General features: G+C 36.8%; 1 protein-coding gene and 1 long non-coding RNA gene across 3 annotated transcripts in view; one reads left to right on the forward strand and one right to left on the reverse strand.

The window, feature by feature from the left end:
- LOC127548133 (uncharacterized) overlaps positions 1 to 15,587 on the reverse strand; it is an 84,737-nt gene that overhangs the window by 32,906 nt on the left and 36,244 nt on the right. Inside the window, exon 1 of one of the 2 annotated variants that reach the window (XM_051975385.1) lies at positions 7,682 to 8,606. The exons of the other annotated variant lie outside the window; for it this stretch is intronic. The gene's annotated coding sequence lies outside the window, so the exon portion shown is untranslated. Of the gene's footprint in view, positions 1 to 7,681; positions 8,607 to 15,587 lie in introns of those variants that run through there. 2 annotated transcript variants of the gene reach the window in all.
- Positions 796 to 4,479, forward strand: LOC127548137 (uncharacterized). Its single transcript, XR_007950323.1, has 2 exons — positions 796 to 1,142; positions 3,188 to 4,479. It is a non-coding gene; the product is annotated as an uncharacterized LOC127548137 (long non-coding RNA).

The following is a 15,587-nucleotide window of genomic DNA, read 5'->3' on the forward strand; positions in this document are numbered from 1 at the left end:
CACCACAGTTTTGATTCTTCAGAAATTGTCCCATTCCATGATTTCCATTGTCAGAAGAATATTGATATTAGAGAGATGAGTTTGTGCATGTACTTGTGTGTGGGAAGAACATCTAGACATAGTCAAATCTGGCCTTAGACACTTACTAACTATATGACGCTGGGCAACTCACTTCACCCTCAGTTTTTTTAATCTATCAAATGAGCTGGAGAAGGAAACAACTTCAGTATTTTTAAGAAGACCCTAAATAGGGTCACAAAGAGTCAAACAAGGCTGACCTGACTAAACAACAAATCTGTGCTAGAATATTGAAAATGCCATATAATTTCTTCTAATCAAACGCAGCCAGCTCTCCCACTCCTCTTTAATTCTCGGTCATTCATTGTCTTGCAACTTGATATCACAAAATAAATACCAAACATGTCAAGAACAAAATTTTCTACTATTAGAAATATGTGCATTTACAAGGAAAATTGTTATTAACAATTAACAAATACTGTATTATATACTATATATATGCATATAATAGAGTTCTATGTGCCCTAACTGCCTACTTTATATCCTTCTCCCCCAACCCCGATTCTGGTCCCATCCCTTTGCCTTTAAACCAGAAATTCTTAATCTTTTTTGTGCCATGGACTCCTTTAGCAGTCTAAGAAAGCCTGTGAACCCAGTACCAGAATAATGTTTAATGAAATAATGAAACAAATTATATTAAATATTTGATTATTTCCTATTCACAAACTCTCTGAAATCTCTTCCCAGCATAGCCAATAATATTCTGGGCTTACAGATCAGGAGGATGAAATCAGAGTCAAATGGGGCTTTTCTCCAAGAACTGACATTACCAAAAACAACCATTCTCTCTGAGATCTGTTCCTTATCCTGTGCCAGCCCTCACCAATCCATATGGCTGTAAGGTACAACCACCCTCAGTCTGCTATCCTTTTTCCTTAGGGTGCCTCTCTTCCAGACCCAAATTTGCCTCTCAGCTCCCAAAGAGTTGTAGACAAAATTATCTGAGAGATGAGTCCTCTCCTTGGTATGATTTCATCAAGAAAGGGATTAATTTCCTCTGCCATCACCACTCTCCTCTTCCAATGATGTTTACCTTGGGTGAAACAATTCTCCTGGTTTATGAGGTAAGAGTCTAGACTAAATATATTTCCTCATTTTATGCAATCAATTGTTATGACTTTTGTCCTCAAAGAGGATCAATGACATTATGAAGATAATGTCTTGATTTGAGTGTAAATTGGAATTGTTGTACAGGATCACTTTCCACCACAGATCACTGGAAGTCCGATGGCAAGACAAAAGTCAGGAGGACAGCCATGATCTGGGATGAAATAACCTTTGGCCTTTCTAAATTAAGGAGCAGTCTAGTAGCTCCATTTGAAAAACAATGGGCCAGCCCAGAGAATAAACTGATTCCTTTAAAAATCATTATTTTTCTTTAAAAGCCTCCTCCCCTTTTTAAAATCAGAATTCTATTTCAATAAATTACTGAAAACTGAACAGGACAAAAAGTAAATTGTCCCAACTTTTAGGGGGAAAAAATCTAGTCTTCAAACCCCAAAATATCTTAAAAATATAACCAAAAATGATATTCCTACGGACAGATCACCCACCCGTCAGGATATAGCCCCAAGTGAAGAGAGGGACTATATGTGGTGAGATGCTGTAGTTGTGTAGGACTGCAAGGCAGACAGAGCAGATATCTCCAGCCTCATCTTCCTTTACCCTTCTCCAAGAGACACTTTCATCCCTGCCACGTGCTTTTTTTTCAGAGCTAGTTCTGGGGTCTGCAAGTCCTCACATGGTCACCATTCTCCGGATGCTCTGATACGTGAGTGACCACAAGCACTCTCCTCCCATCTGGAAGCATGGCCAAGCTCCTGTACTAAAGGTCGATAATAAGAGCACTGACTGAATTGGCCGTGGCTAGTGAAGCTCTGCTTGAAGATGGCAAAGGCAGAGGAAGTCACTGCCATTCCAGTCTCTTTAAACAAAGCTTATTTCAAATAATCCTCTGAGAAGCCATGAAAGCCAGGGAAGATGGGAGGTAGAGATGAGGAGAAAAAATATTCCAGGCATAGAGAAAGCCAGATGTGACTTAAAATGCATCAAAATTAAAGCTAAAATAGATTTAATCAAAAGAGAGAAATAGGAAAATTACACTATGTCTGCCACATTAATCAATATTGTTTTAGACTATTTCAAATAACTAGACAGTTTGAGGTTGGAATACTGCTGTTGGCGTAGGCAATGATGAATTGGCTGAATTAAAAAAATATGAAAAAACTTGGACTTATGAAGCTGTTATCTACCTCTAGAGAAACAGAGGACAAATAAGCATATGATTTATATGAATGTGCATGGGCATATATGTGGAGATATATATGGATATGCATGTGTACATATGTATATGTTTATATGTTCATATATGTAGATGTGTATAAACATATCTATGCTTAATTGTAGACTTCTTGGGGAAAGTGGGGAAGGAAAAGGTGGGGAAAGGATAAGTTAAAAAGTGCAGAACAGAGAAGAAAACAGAATATGGACAGCTCTGAACACAATGTATAGTATATATAATATAGGTTTTCTTGAAATGAAAATTTATTGTCTCATATTTTGAATGTGCTCATGTTCTGCTATGTGCATGGACATTTTTTCTTCTTTTATTTTGTTTGTTTTTCTATTCTGAAATAAATTTTTAAAAAGAAAAGAAAAAAGAAAGAAAGTACACTAAGAAGGAAGGAGTGGAGAGCTTTAAAGGAGGATCTGGGGGAATAGGAGACAGAAAATGGGACTTCAATAATGATAGCTACTGGGATGGAGTACAATATGATTGAGTGGAAGTTTGTTAATCATTCACAAGACAGTTTGGGTAGGTTAGCAATATTACTTGGCATAGAGTCCCAGGATGTTAGGCAGCTTTGGAATTCCTGAAAAGTCCCATAAAGTAAATTTGTGTAAGATGACCTATTTTCCAAATAATAGGCTACATGTGGACAGCAGATTCTCTTGTAAAGCAACTAAGTCTTAGGTAATGCAAATCATTATCCTCTAGATTCAGTATTACATTTTGTTTTAATTCAGATTTTTAGCAAGTTTCCTCCAGAAATGCTGGAGCTGGAAGCTTAGCTCTCTCATCATTTTGCCTTCACACTTCCTATTACAGGTGGAGAAAATCAGGCCCAGAAACAAGATGTGTCTGAGCAAGAACACAATTATTGTATCATATACCTCTCAATGAATTCCTATCCGGAGCTATACAGTTTACATTTCCTAAAATATTATAAGAAGAACAAACAATGGATATTTGCAAAATATTAAGATGATATTGCCAATTGCATGTTTTGCCCTTCAATAACTGCCTTGGACCCGGGCTTTGTGCTAGGTATTATGCTCTTTTTGTCTAATTCTTCCAGGTCAGAGAGCTATTTATTATCTAAGTTTGTATAAATAAAATATCTATTAGCTCAGCCATTTAGTTAATAACTCATACCAGAGGCAGATTAAGGCCTTTTGGGGCCTATGGGCAATAAGAGACCTTTTTACAAAAATTTACTAACGTAAATATTACTAACGTAATATTTTTAAGTAGATTTTTTTAAATCAGTATTTAAAAAATAAAAAACAGACTTGTTACTGTCTTTATAAATATTTAATGTTCTCATATTCATATTTCACAAAAAGTATGGAAGAGACTTTAGAGGATACCTATTCCAAAATATAAACACTCAAAAACTGCCTCATGATTTATTGTCAGAGGGGCATGGAGGTAATCCTGGGTTCTTGAAGGCCATGGAAGCAAAGGACAATAATGGTTGGAAGAACCAGAATTTATATAGCATTTGAAAGTTTATAAACACTCTAAAGATATGATTTCATTTGATCCTCATAGACACCCCAAGGGGAGATAGGTGCTTTTGTTATTTTCACTGCACAAAGGAGGAAACTGAGTTTGAAAGAGTTGACTTATCCAGGAGTTCAAATCCTGCCTCAGACACTTAGTAGCTGTAAGACCATAGGCAAGTCACTTTACTCTGTGTGCCTCAGTTTCCTCATCTGTAGAATGAACTAGAGAAGGAAATGGCAAACCACTCCAGTATCTCTGCCAAGAAAATCCCAAATGGAGTCACAAAGAGTCAGACAACACTGAAGATTATCCAATCACAATTTCTTAGCCCCAGGGGTAGTGTTCTGTTCACTACATCAGCTCCTAAGCTCTAGCATGTTATACCGAAAAGTTCTAAGTATTGACCAGATTAGAGGCACATCTCTTGTCTGAAAACCAAATTAAGTTAGGAGTTGGCCAAATGGGGCAATTTTTTAATACAGCAACCCCCTAAATAACAGAGTAGATGTGATCTACTCTGACCAAAGGAGTACCTACATGGATGAAATTACAAAATTTTTATGTTTTGAAGTATTAAATGTATATATTAAAGTTGAAATAAATAAAATTAAGCAATTAATTTGCTCTATTATATTTTTAAGCAATAAGGTTTGCAAAACTGTAAAGTTTTTATGTTTTGAATATTAAAATGAAATCAATTTTATTTTTAAATTCTAGTTAAAATCAAAAGGAGGAAAAAAACCATGACATGCAAGTGATTTAAGTGAGGGAAGGCTGTGCAAGGGCACCTACCTCACTTTCCACTCCAGAGCCATCTGGGCTGCTAGATGGCACAGTGGATAAAGCATCGGCCTTGGAGTCAGACGACCTGAGTTCAAATTGGATCTCAGAAAGTTAACTACTTTCATTTAACAAGATAAAGGACTGGAAAAATATACAGTATATAATATTAATTTATTAGGCTAGAATGGACTCAGTATTAGAAAGTTATAGCAATTTGATCCATATGGCACAAATATGTGACTGTTTTTCATATAAAATTCTATGAAACCATGATTATATTATATTTGTATTTCCTACTGTAAATTTCAGAGAAAAACTTTTTAAACACTTTTAAAAATATCTTTTCCATAACTTTCAATTTCTCTAGTCATCCAAGCCAGTAGTTCCCAGGTAGATACCAAAGTCTACAAACCATAATCCAAGGCCAAAGGCAACCTAGTTATTTACCGAGAAGTGCCATTGAGATAAGCAAAGATATAACAATCTCTCTAGGGAAATGGCTGAACAAATCCTATATCAGTCTAAGGGCCATTAACAAACATCTATGAAATTATTATATTCTAGACCAGTAAAGGTCTTCTTTGTCAGGCACACAAGGAAGAGAACATTTGAAACCCATACCATTTCCCAGTCACTCCAATGTCAATCATTTGATTACCTTGTAAAATTCTTGTCGTGCTCTTAATCTTGAGGGTCCCTAAAAGTGTCACCAACGTTCATTTTGAGACATTTATCTCTGGGTCAGAAAGTCTTTGTATTTGGACTTCAACTTGGGGTGCATATGGCTGTTACTTAATGGGGAGGAATCTGATCAGTACAATGACCAACTTCATAGGACTCCTAGTGAAACTTTCTACCCATCTTTTGGTACAGAGGTGATGGACTTGGGGGTGCAGAATAAGGCATGTATTTTTGGACAGGGTTGATGCAATAATTTGTTTTTCTTGACAATTGGAATATAACTTTTTTTCCCCTTTTTTTCCCCAGTGGGGTGGCAGAAAAGGTAGGAAGAAAAAATAAATTTCTCTTAATAGAAAATTTTTTAAAATAAATTTAATGGAGCAATATTTGGTTTACAAGGTCAATTGAAATGAAAAGAAAAATATGTCCAAAGTTCTTACAGCACTAAATATATATATATATATATATCTGCTTTGCACACAGTAGGTCCTTACTTAATGCTTAATAAAGCACTTACTAAATCTCTGCTATGGGACCATCATCTAATAAAGGGGAAGGGAATAAGCATTTATTATATGCCTACTATGTGCCAGATACTGTATTAAGAACTACAAATATTACCTCATTTGATCCCTCTCTCTTCTGTTGTTGTTCAGTCATTTCTTACTCTTCATCACCCCATTTGGTTTGCCATTTCCTTCTCTAGCTTATTTTATAGATGAGGAAACAGAGGCACGCAGGATTAAGTGACTTGCTCAGGCTCACACGGTACTTAGAATCAGAGACCAGACTTGAATTTAGGATTTTCTGACTAGATATGGGGCTCTAACCACACATCACCTAGCTACCCTTTCCTTCTCTTCTGTTTCTCTCACAAGGCTTCAATCAGATTCAGAAAGGAGAGAAGGAAATAGCTCTTCAGAGAAGAGCCATTGCTAGTTCAACACTTAGGCTCCTGGTTACTTCACCCAGAAGGGCACTAATCTCTGAAAACCCCAGTTGTGACCTACCAGTGGTTCCAGTTAGCTGGTCAAGAAGAACCTGGCACTCCAGGGCTCCTATTTCCCCTTATTCAGAATAGGGCAATTCAACCTAGTTGAATATCAGAAGTAGTCTAAGAACCTGGGGCAGATGCTCCAAGGGTCCTTGAGAATTCAGGAAATGAGGACATTCTTGGGGAAATAGAAAATCCCAACCTTGACATTCCTGTCTGCTGCCTACTTTAAATGTACCCCCTTCTCAGTGCCTTAAGCAATATAGCAAATCTGTTTCTAATTAAAAGCTAAATTCAATCATGTCTTTTAATTGATGAGGTTGAAGAATGTGAATGTCCTTGTGTGGTATTTCTTTGGGTGGGTGTTTATTCGTGTGTGTGTGTGAGATATTCTGTCTACTGTCTCATCTAGGTAATATTCAAAGGATTCTGGGCTGTTTGAATTTCTCAGGAATCTATTCATATTCTCTTATGTAACCCTAGCCTGGAACATAAGGGAAAACTAGTTGAGAAATGTCCTAACCGGGGCTTTGAAATGGCACCTCCATTTCCACTTTGGTTTCTCATAACCTTGAACCCAGAATTACTAAAGAAAATTGCCAGGCTGTCCTCCCCAAACAAGCAAAAGCCCAGCTGTTCATAGGAAGCCAGGAGGAAAGAGACTGCTGCGTGTATTTGAAGCTGCTGACTCGAGGTTCCTAGTTTCAGAAACACAGATCCCCCCAAATATTAAAGACACTCTCTCCCTACCCTGTTTTTAAATTTTGACATCTCAGAGTCTGATCTGGCCCCTGACACCTCTGAGTTGTATGTCCCCAAAATACTTCACTTGCCAAAAACACTTGGAGGAAGACCAGAGTTTGAATAGTGCCTCATGTGACTCTCTGTATTTCAATTTCTTCACCTGTTAAATCAGAGGGATTGGCTTTTAAATTCCTTCTAACTCTAATCCTACAATCCTATTCTCTTTCCAATACCAGCCTGCCCAACCTGTGTGCCAGTTCTGCTGGGCGGGTCTACAATTCATGACAAACAGGGTGGTGGAACTACCTCAGTCCCTGGATACTTGAAACTCTGAATTCACTTTGGAGTGATCTATTCAGCACCCAGAGAGCCCCTCCCAAGACCTTTGCTTCCCTTGGGTGGGTGAAGGGAGAATGGTGGCTTCAAACTGGAGGGGTTGGGGGTAGGGAGTGGAGAGTGGAGAGATCTTGAGGAAATGTTTTTCCTAGTTTCTTCCCCTCAGTCTTGGCTGGCTCATAATAGTTTTAGCTTTTTTTCTGGTTAATCATTTATAGTAGTCTTCCTATTCCACTGCAAATCTTCCGGTAGTTAAAAAAAAAAAAGTTACTCACATTGTTCCCTTTTCTCCTCCTATAGGACTATGTTAAACACCCTCCAGATTTGGTTCAGCTGCGGCTTCCCTGGTTATTCAAAATAACTAAGAGCTGTGCCTTTCAGGCAGCTGGAGAACTTACGTCACTGCCCCTCCAACCCATCTCTTAGGAAACTCCAATGATGCTTCTCAAAAATACCCTTTGTCAGATTCCTCTGGGGAGGATAGCCTCTGATTGACTGAAAGGAAACTCTGTACCAGAGAAAACTAGATCCTTAACTTGGGGCCAGGACCAGAGCTTAGATTCCTTTTTCCTAAGAGACATGGTTAATTTTTTTTTCTAAATATTATTGCGGCACATTCTCAAGGTGAGACCATGAGATGGTTCTGTGGCATTCCTTTCTCTGGAAACAAGCAATTTTTGGGAGTAATTGTACTTAAGAGGATTGGGAAGGGCCATTTGCATAAATGAAGATGTCTTAGGTGTATATAAATCATCCTGAATTTCTTACATATTAATTTACAGGCTAAGCTTGTTTAACAGGGGGAAAAAAGGATGTTTCCAGTCCTTCTGTTTGCTCCTCCCCTCCCCTAAGCCCCTCCATTTCCGTTATTCAAGACACTCTGGAAGGAACATAATGTTCCTGAAGTTATAGGGGCCTGCCAAATCCCTCCCATTTTCTAGGGAGCTTGTTTTCTTGTTTTTAAGCCGAGTTGTGTAAAACCACAAGATACAACAGTAGAGTTGTTTCTCCTCTACTTCTTCCAGTGAGTCAGGGACATGGCCTCCTTCCCTCCCTAAATCCATGACTGCAGTGCAGTATTCCTGGCACATCTGCCAGAGGCGGATCTCAACGCCACAACTGCATTGGGATCTAGGCCAGAAAGTGAGATGCCTGAATTTGCTGATGCAGAAAATTTTAGTAAAAACCTTTGGCACCCTTGTGGCCTATCCTTTTATTCCTCTTTTTCCTTTTCCACTCTCCTTTCCTTCTTTTATTCTCTCACTGAATCTAAGGACCGGAAGAAGTACTTAGTAGGTTTTGTGTTTTTTTTTTTCTCCTGTTCTTGAACACAGACATATTTAAGCCATTCTGGAGAGAAAGAGTCTTTTGTTGTTTGAAAAACCTCCAAAAGATATTCCATAATCTTTATGATTTAGTTTCAAGATAATTTTTAAACATAATGAGACTAAAGTACAGTTGTACCCTACTTTCTCTAGCAGATGTAGAGATAAGTTCAGGTTAATAGGAATTTAGTCCATTGAAAGAATGATTAAATTTGACTTAGTAAAAGGAAGGTAGTTAAGCAATGAATGGAGTATTAAATGTAGAGTAAAGAGACCTGTGTTCAAATGTTGACCGACAATTAGTAGACATGACAATAAGAAAAATCACTATAAAATGAAGATAATATATTTGCATTTAATCCATTTCAGGGTTGCTGTGGAGAAAGTCTCAGCTAACATCCTGCTTTCTATAAAAAGCTCTTCCTAAGCCTCTTTATTCTTAGTGCCTTCCCTCAGAGATTATCTGCAATTTATCCTGTATGTGTCTTGTTTGTACATAGTTGTCACATAGATTGTGAGTTCCTTGAAAGCAGGGACTGGGGTTTTTTCCCCCTTTTTTGAATCCTTAGCACTTAAACATAGTTCCTGGCACATAATAGTCATTTAATAAATGCTTGTTGATCTGACTTGGATAACTTCACAAAGCTCAAGGAAGAAAAAGTTTATACATATAGTACAGGAAATAAATAGAGTTCATATTAGAGCACATGGAAAATATCAACCTCACTCAAAGAGCAGCTCTTCCCCAGAGACCTGTACAGATTTATTCATTTATAGTCATGCAACATTAAGTGATACTCCAGGAGGCATTGCTTCTCAGGGCTCCTTGGCATGTGCCATCTTCATTAGTTCCTGTAGAAAGTGGCATTTCTAGCCCTTTCACAGAGAAGAAGCTTTCCATCTCTCTGTATGACTGATTGGGGATCCTTCAATTTCTGTATTATTGCAAGAGATGCAAGTCTTTTCTCCATGTTATTGTTCAAATGTATCTCTGGACCATGTCCTCACTCCCAAGCAACTAATTTGAATAATGATTCTTACCAACTACGTGTCTCATGTGAAGTGTTGCCACCAGAGTCAGGAAAATACCCTTCCCCTTTCACTTCTGAACTGATCTCTAGAACTAGTCATTAATTGGAACATGATGTATTAACTTCATAGCCTAACATTCTTTTTCACTCAACATCAAGTACTGTGTCTCTTATTCACTTCAGCATTTCCCCTCAAAAGCTTGACAAAGCTCTCTAACTTCTCTCCAGTGATCTCTCAAATCATAAAAGTCCTTCCAGAACAAGTGATCAGGATTATTCAAATCATATAGGGCTGCTTCCAGTGATATCCAAAGGAGATAAAGAATCGAGAGTCACATTTACTGTTGAAGAGACTTCTGAGTCAGATTGAAGGAAGCTCAGTCATTTTACTTCCATTGATCCAGATGTGGGCTGCAGGTACTTAGTTAATTCCTTCCATAAACCAGCCCTCAAAAAAAGGGAAATCCCAATGCTTGTTTTGTTTGCCACAGACTCGTCTCCTATCCAAAACAGAATTCATTATATTTCCCCTCAAAAAATCTTTTTCCTACCTTAATCATCCTTCCAATTGCCCAATTTTGGCATCCTCCCAGAACAGCTGCTTTCTTGCAGCCATATATCCAATTAGTAACAAAATTCTTCTAATTCTACAACACTTCTCACATCCAACTCCCATACAACCTGACTCTACCTTACCTTTTTAGGCTTATCACATATTGTTCTCCTGCACACAGAGTGACCTTTTTTCTTTTCTTCACACATGGCTCCATCTCCCATTTCCATCTCTGTACTGGTCACGCTCATATCTGAATGCATTGTTCCCTCCTTTCTTCCTCTTAGAATCCTTTACTTTCTCCAAGATTCAGTTAATGCACAATCTTCCGTTTAAACCTTTCCTGATTCCCCTCAATTCTACTGCCTTTCTATATTTAACCAAATATTGATTTGTACTTTGGTATATTTTGACATAGGACGTTAGATAGGGATAGTGGATAGTATTGGGCCTGAAGTCAGAAAAACTCATCTTCCTGACTTCAAACTTGGCCTCAGACACTTACTAGCTGTATGACCTGGGCAAATCACTTTACCCTGTCTGCCTGGAAAAGGAAATAGCAAATCTTACCAGCATTTTTGCCAAAGAAAACCCCAAATGAGGTCACAAAAAGTTGGACGTGACTGAACAAGTTTGAACAATTTATTTTGACATAAGTACATGTTGTCTTCTCCCAATGGAGTATCTATTAGGAAAGCAAGTTTCATTGTTGTTTTTTGTTTGTTTGTTTGTTTTGCCTTTGTATCCCTAAACCTAGCACAATGCCTAGTAGGTGCTTAATAAATGCTTGATGATTTACTGAACTATTATTCCTTAATGTGATGGGAAAACAGCAGAAGGAACTCTCCACACATTGGCCTTACATCATGAATCTTCCTGAAAGAGTGTGGCTATTTTAGAGAATATTTTCCCCTCAGGACTTACATGATCATTACAGAAGTCATTTTTCTTCATTACCTATTGATCTTTAATTGGCAGAAGGCAGCCAACATTCAAATTTACAGTTCTTCTGCTCCTTACCCACTCTCAGTCAAATAACAAGAGTTTACAGGAAGGGAATGAGGGGATTATCTAGTCCAACCTCCCCCTTTTACAGAAAGGGAAACTGAGGCCCAGAGAGGTTGTGATTTGACCACAGTTGGAGGAGTAAATGGATGAGTGAGAATTTGAACTTAAGTCCTATGACTCCAAAGTCAGTGTTCTTTATTAAAGCATTCTTCCTTTCTAATAATTGTGAACAAACACATCTCTCCAGAGTAAACTCATATGTAAAAAGGACCCCTTGTGAATTGATTTTAAATTAAAAAACCTTCACTTTTGATGGCTTTATATGGGTTTTTATATGGGTTTGATGGCTTTAAATGGGGTACTACGGAAAATTAAATTTCTGTTTTCAGAAGGAAGAAGGTCCAAAGTATAGGAATCCTAAAAGGTTTAAGATTTCATGTATCTGGTCTCCTATGCAGGAGTCACACTTTCCACTGGTATACCAGCACTCATGTGGCTCACCCACAAGCCTCCAACTCCCCTGTGGAGTCCTGTAGGTCTCTAAGGCCTTTTCCCTTTAGTTTTCTGTGGGTTTGTTAAGTACTTGTAGTTCCCTCATAGTCTTTTAATTATTATTTATTGAGAATTCACAGAGAAATGCCACATTATATTAAATGTCTTTGCATGGTGCATCAGTTCCATAGAAATATAGTAAAAATGGACAAATGAATTAATGGCATGGGATAGGAAGAGGTTCGTAGTAGTATATTATATTCTATTGCACTGACTAGACAGTCTTTCACAGTATATGCACACATCCCAAAATCCTTTCTTCTCCTCTTCTACAACTAAGTTTTTCTGCACTTTTCATTTATAAGATTGAATGAAAGACTACATTTTCTTCACTACACAATTCTTTCCTTATACCCTATTTGTCCATCCACAGAAATTTTTTGTTATGCTTAGCTCAGATGACTCCAGTGCAAAGGGAGACACAGGGGAACCTCTGTTTCGAGAAATAAAAAGGGTTCAAAAGCCTATAGGCCGAACAGAACTTTTATCCCTATATATCATACTTTCTTTAATAAGAGAGTCAGAAGGCACTGAATGTAGAAGACATCAAATAACATCATAAAAATGACACTGACTAAATCTTAACAGTCAGGAAACACCTGGTCAACAATATGGGACTGATTTCCAAATCAGATATCTTCACATCAGTCACTCCATTGACTTGTTATGCCAAAGAATTAAAACATCTCCAATCAGACCTAGTTTTTAAAAAGCCATTGAAAATGAAATAAGGGAATTGAATAAAGCAAAAAATATTTGTATGTCCCAGGGTAGGTGGAATTATTTACTAAGGCAACCATAGGTGATGATGAGCTGAAGGCTAGGTACAACAATCTCCCACTGCTTGAGTTCTTTAAGTTGAAATTTTTGTATAGCCCACAAATGATGTTATAAATATCCAAATGGTCCTTGCCAGAAAAATGATTCCCCACCCCTAGTATAGCCTATCATCATTTCCTAAAGAATTTTACCTGATATAAATCCATGATCACAACAAGAAGTCCAAAGAGTCCAGCTGAGTTTTAGCCAGCCAACACTTAACCTCCTTGCCAAGTGGAAAAACCAATGCCAATTGCCAGAGGAAAATATAAACTCATTTGCAAAATCTTATAAAGAAAGCACAATTAATTAACTAGCATTTATTAAGTGTATACTGTGTGCTAGATACTATTATAGTTACTGTGAATACAAATTAAAAATTAAATAGAGCCTTCCTTCAAGGAATTTACATTATATCAAGTGAGACAACATGCATGTATATGAATACATGCAAAATACAATAATTTTGTGAAAAAACTACAGAAGGTGGGATAGTCAAGGAAGACCTTAAATAGACCATAATATTTGAGCAGATTTTGGAAGGAAACTAGGGACTGTAAGAGGCAAAAGTGAGGATGGACTAGTTTCCAATAGTCAAGAAAGACCTTATATAGGACATAATGAGCAGATTTTGAAAGGAAACTTGGGATTGTAAGAGGCAAAGGTGAGGATGGACTAATTTTCAAGCATAGGGTACAAGTTATGTAAAGGCATAAAAATAGGAAATGAATGTTTTGTGTTAGGTACATGATGAAAGCCAATTCTAAGGTTCCATGGAGTTCTTAAAGGGAACTACACTGCATCTAGATTATGAGGGATATAAATGCTAAACAGAGAATTTTGTATTTAATCTAGATTAATAAAATATGGTATTTATATATATGGCTACATCTGTGCCTTAGGAATGTCAGCTGTGGCAGTTGTGTGGAAGATGGATGGGAATAATAAGTGTCTTGGGTCAGAAGGTGACAAAGACTTGAACTAGAGTGTTGATCATGAGAAATGAAAGAAGAAAACAAATGCAGGAGATGTTGTGGAAATATCAAGATGATCAAGACTTGGCAATTGAATGGCTATATGGAATAGGGGAAGTTGATGATGACTTGAAGTCTGAAATTTAGATGACTAGAAAAGTGATAATATCTGCAACAAAGATGGGACATTTGGAAGAAGTTTAGGGTTTTGGGGAAAAGACAATAGGAAAAAATTTTGTTTTGGACATATTGAATTTGAGATACCTAGAGGATATCCAGTCTGAAAAATCCAACAGACAATTAATGATGCAAGACTAAAGCTCAGGAGGGAGCTAAGGGTTGAAGATAGAGTCCTAGGAACCATTTGAATAGAGATGACAAAAACCCACTGGAACCAATGATGTTAGAGACAGAGATAGAGACAAAGACAGAGAGAGAAAGAAAAAAAGAAAAAAGAGACAGAGCCAAGATATAGAGAAAGAGAGAGACAAAGTAAGACACAGAAAGAAACACACAGAGAAACAAAGAGAGAAACACAGAGACCCAAATACAGAGAAACAGAGACACAGAGAAAGAGAAAGAGACAGAGAGAAGAACCCAAGGCAAAGCCTGAGTATATACTCATAGAGGAGTAGTCAGACAAGTAGGAGAGGAATTTATAGATAGCATTGTCATCTAAATCCAGAGGGAAAAGAGTATTCAGGACAAGAGGATCTGGAAGGAAGAAAATGGAAAATTATGTATTTTATCACTTCATAAAAAAGTAAGGAGAAAAAAATCAAGTTTTTAGAAAGCTTGGCATGAAACTCAGTTAAGCTGGATCACTCCAAAAGCACTTAAAAAATGAAACTGGAAGGCAGACAATTGACAGATAAAAATGGAAAAGATATTTACACATTTATAATACTAAATCATTGTCTTCTATCAATGGTTTTGTAGCGACCACATTTAAATTTTAATCATAGTTTCTATTGTACTACAAACAACAACAGCAAAGAAAATACTAAAAAAGTTAATTCCAAAATTTAAAAATTCTAAACACATAACATATAAAAGAGAGAGAAGAATTCTGTGCTGAGAATGACACAATGTTAAAAGCACTCGGGATGGATTTTCAATACCCCTGAAAGAGGGGAAAATTATTGAATGATTAGGGGAGAAATCTCGGTTATTACTCCTGGAAAAAAGCAGCTGAGTAGATATTTATAACTTCCAACCCCTATCTCTATTTTTCAACTCTTATTAGAATACTTTATACTTATCTCAATTTTTTAAAAAAATTACAAGAAGAGAACAGACATATTTTTTAAAATTATGTATTTGTTGAAATCTTTTGTTCACATTTTTTCATATCTCCATTTTTAAAAGTATCCATCCTTACTTCTACAAGGGAAGACCATCCCTTGTAACAAAGATTCTTTTAAAGATGTATTTCAAATAGTTGGTAATTTATGCAATATTTCATACCCATAATCACCTATCTTCTTCAAAGAAAAATAGATGGTGCATATTCTGAATTATTCTCTATAGCTGTTTATTTATTATAATTACACATCTATTTGTAATATGAGGAGGAGCTATTTTACACCCTATCTCAACTAATATAATCTATAATGTATAGTATGCTATGTTATAGTATGTAGGCTTTTTGTAATTTTAAATATGTCAATAGATGATTTGTGCTCTATGATCTCCTTATAAGGTGGAAATTCCTTTGATTGGATGAAGGGAAGAGTTAATTATCTAATCCAACAAGTTAATCATCTATAATCCATAGGTTTTAGGAAGAATTTCAACAGAAAACACTAGTACAAAAGTCAAGCAGTAAAGGATTCTAAGCTCAAGAGCATCTTGAAAAGAAAGATCTCTGTACCTCTATCAGTGCATCCAAAAATATCCAAAGGATAAACATGAACACA

Source organism: Antechinus flavipes, chromosome 2, assembly GCF_016432865.1.
Source record: "Antechinus flavipes isolate AdamAnt ecotype Samford, QLD, Australia chromosome 2, AdamAnt_v2, whole genome shotgun sequence".
NCBI classification, from domain to species: Eukaryota; Metazoa; Chordata; class Mammalia; order Dasyuromorphia; family Dasyuridae; genus Antechinus; species Antechinus flavipes.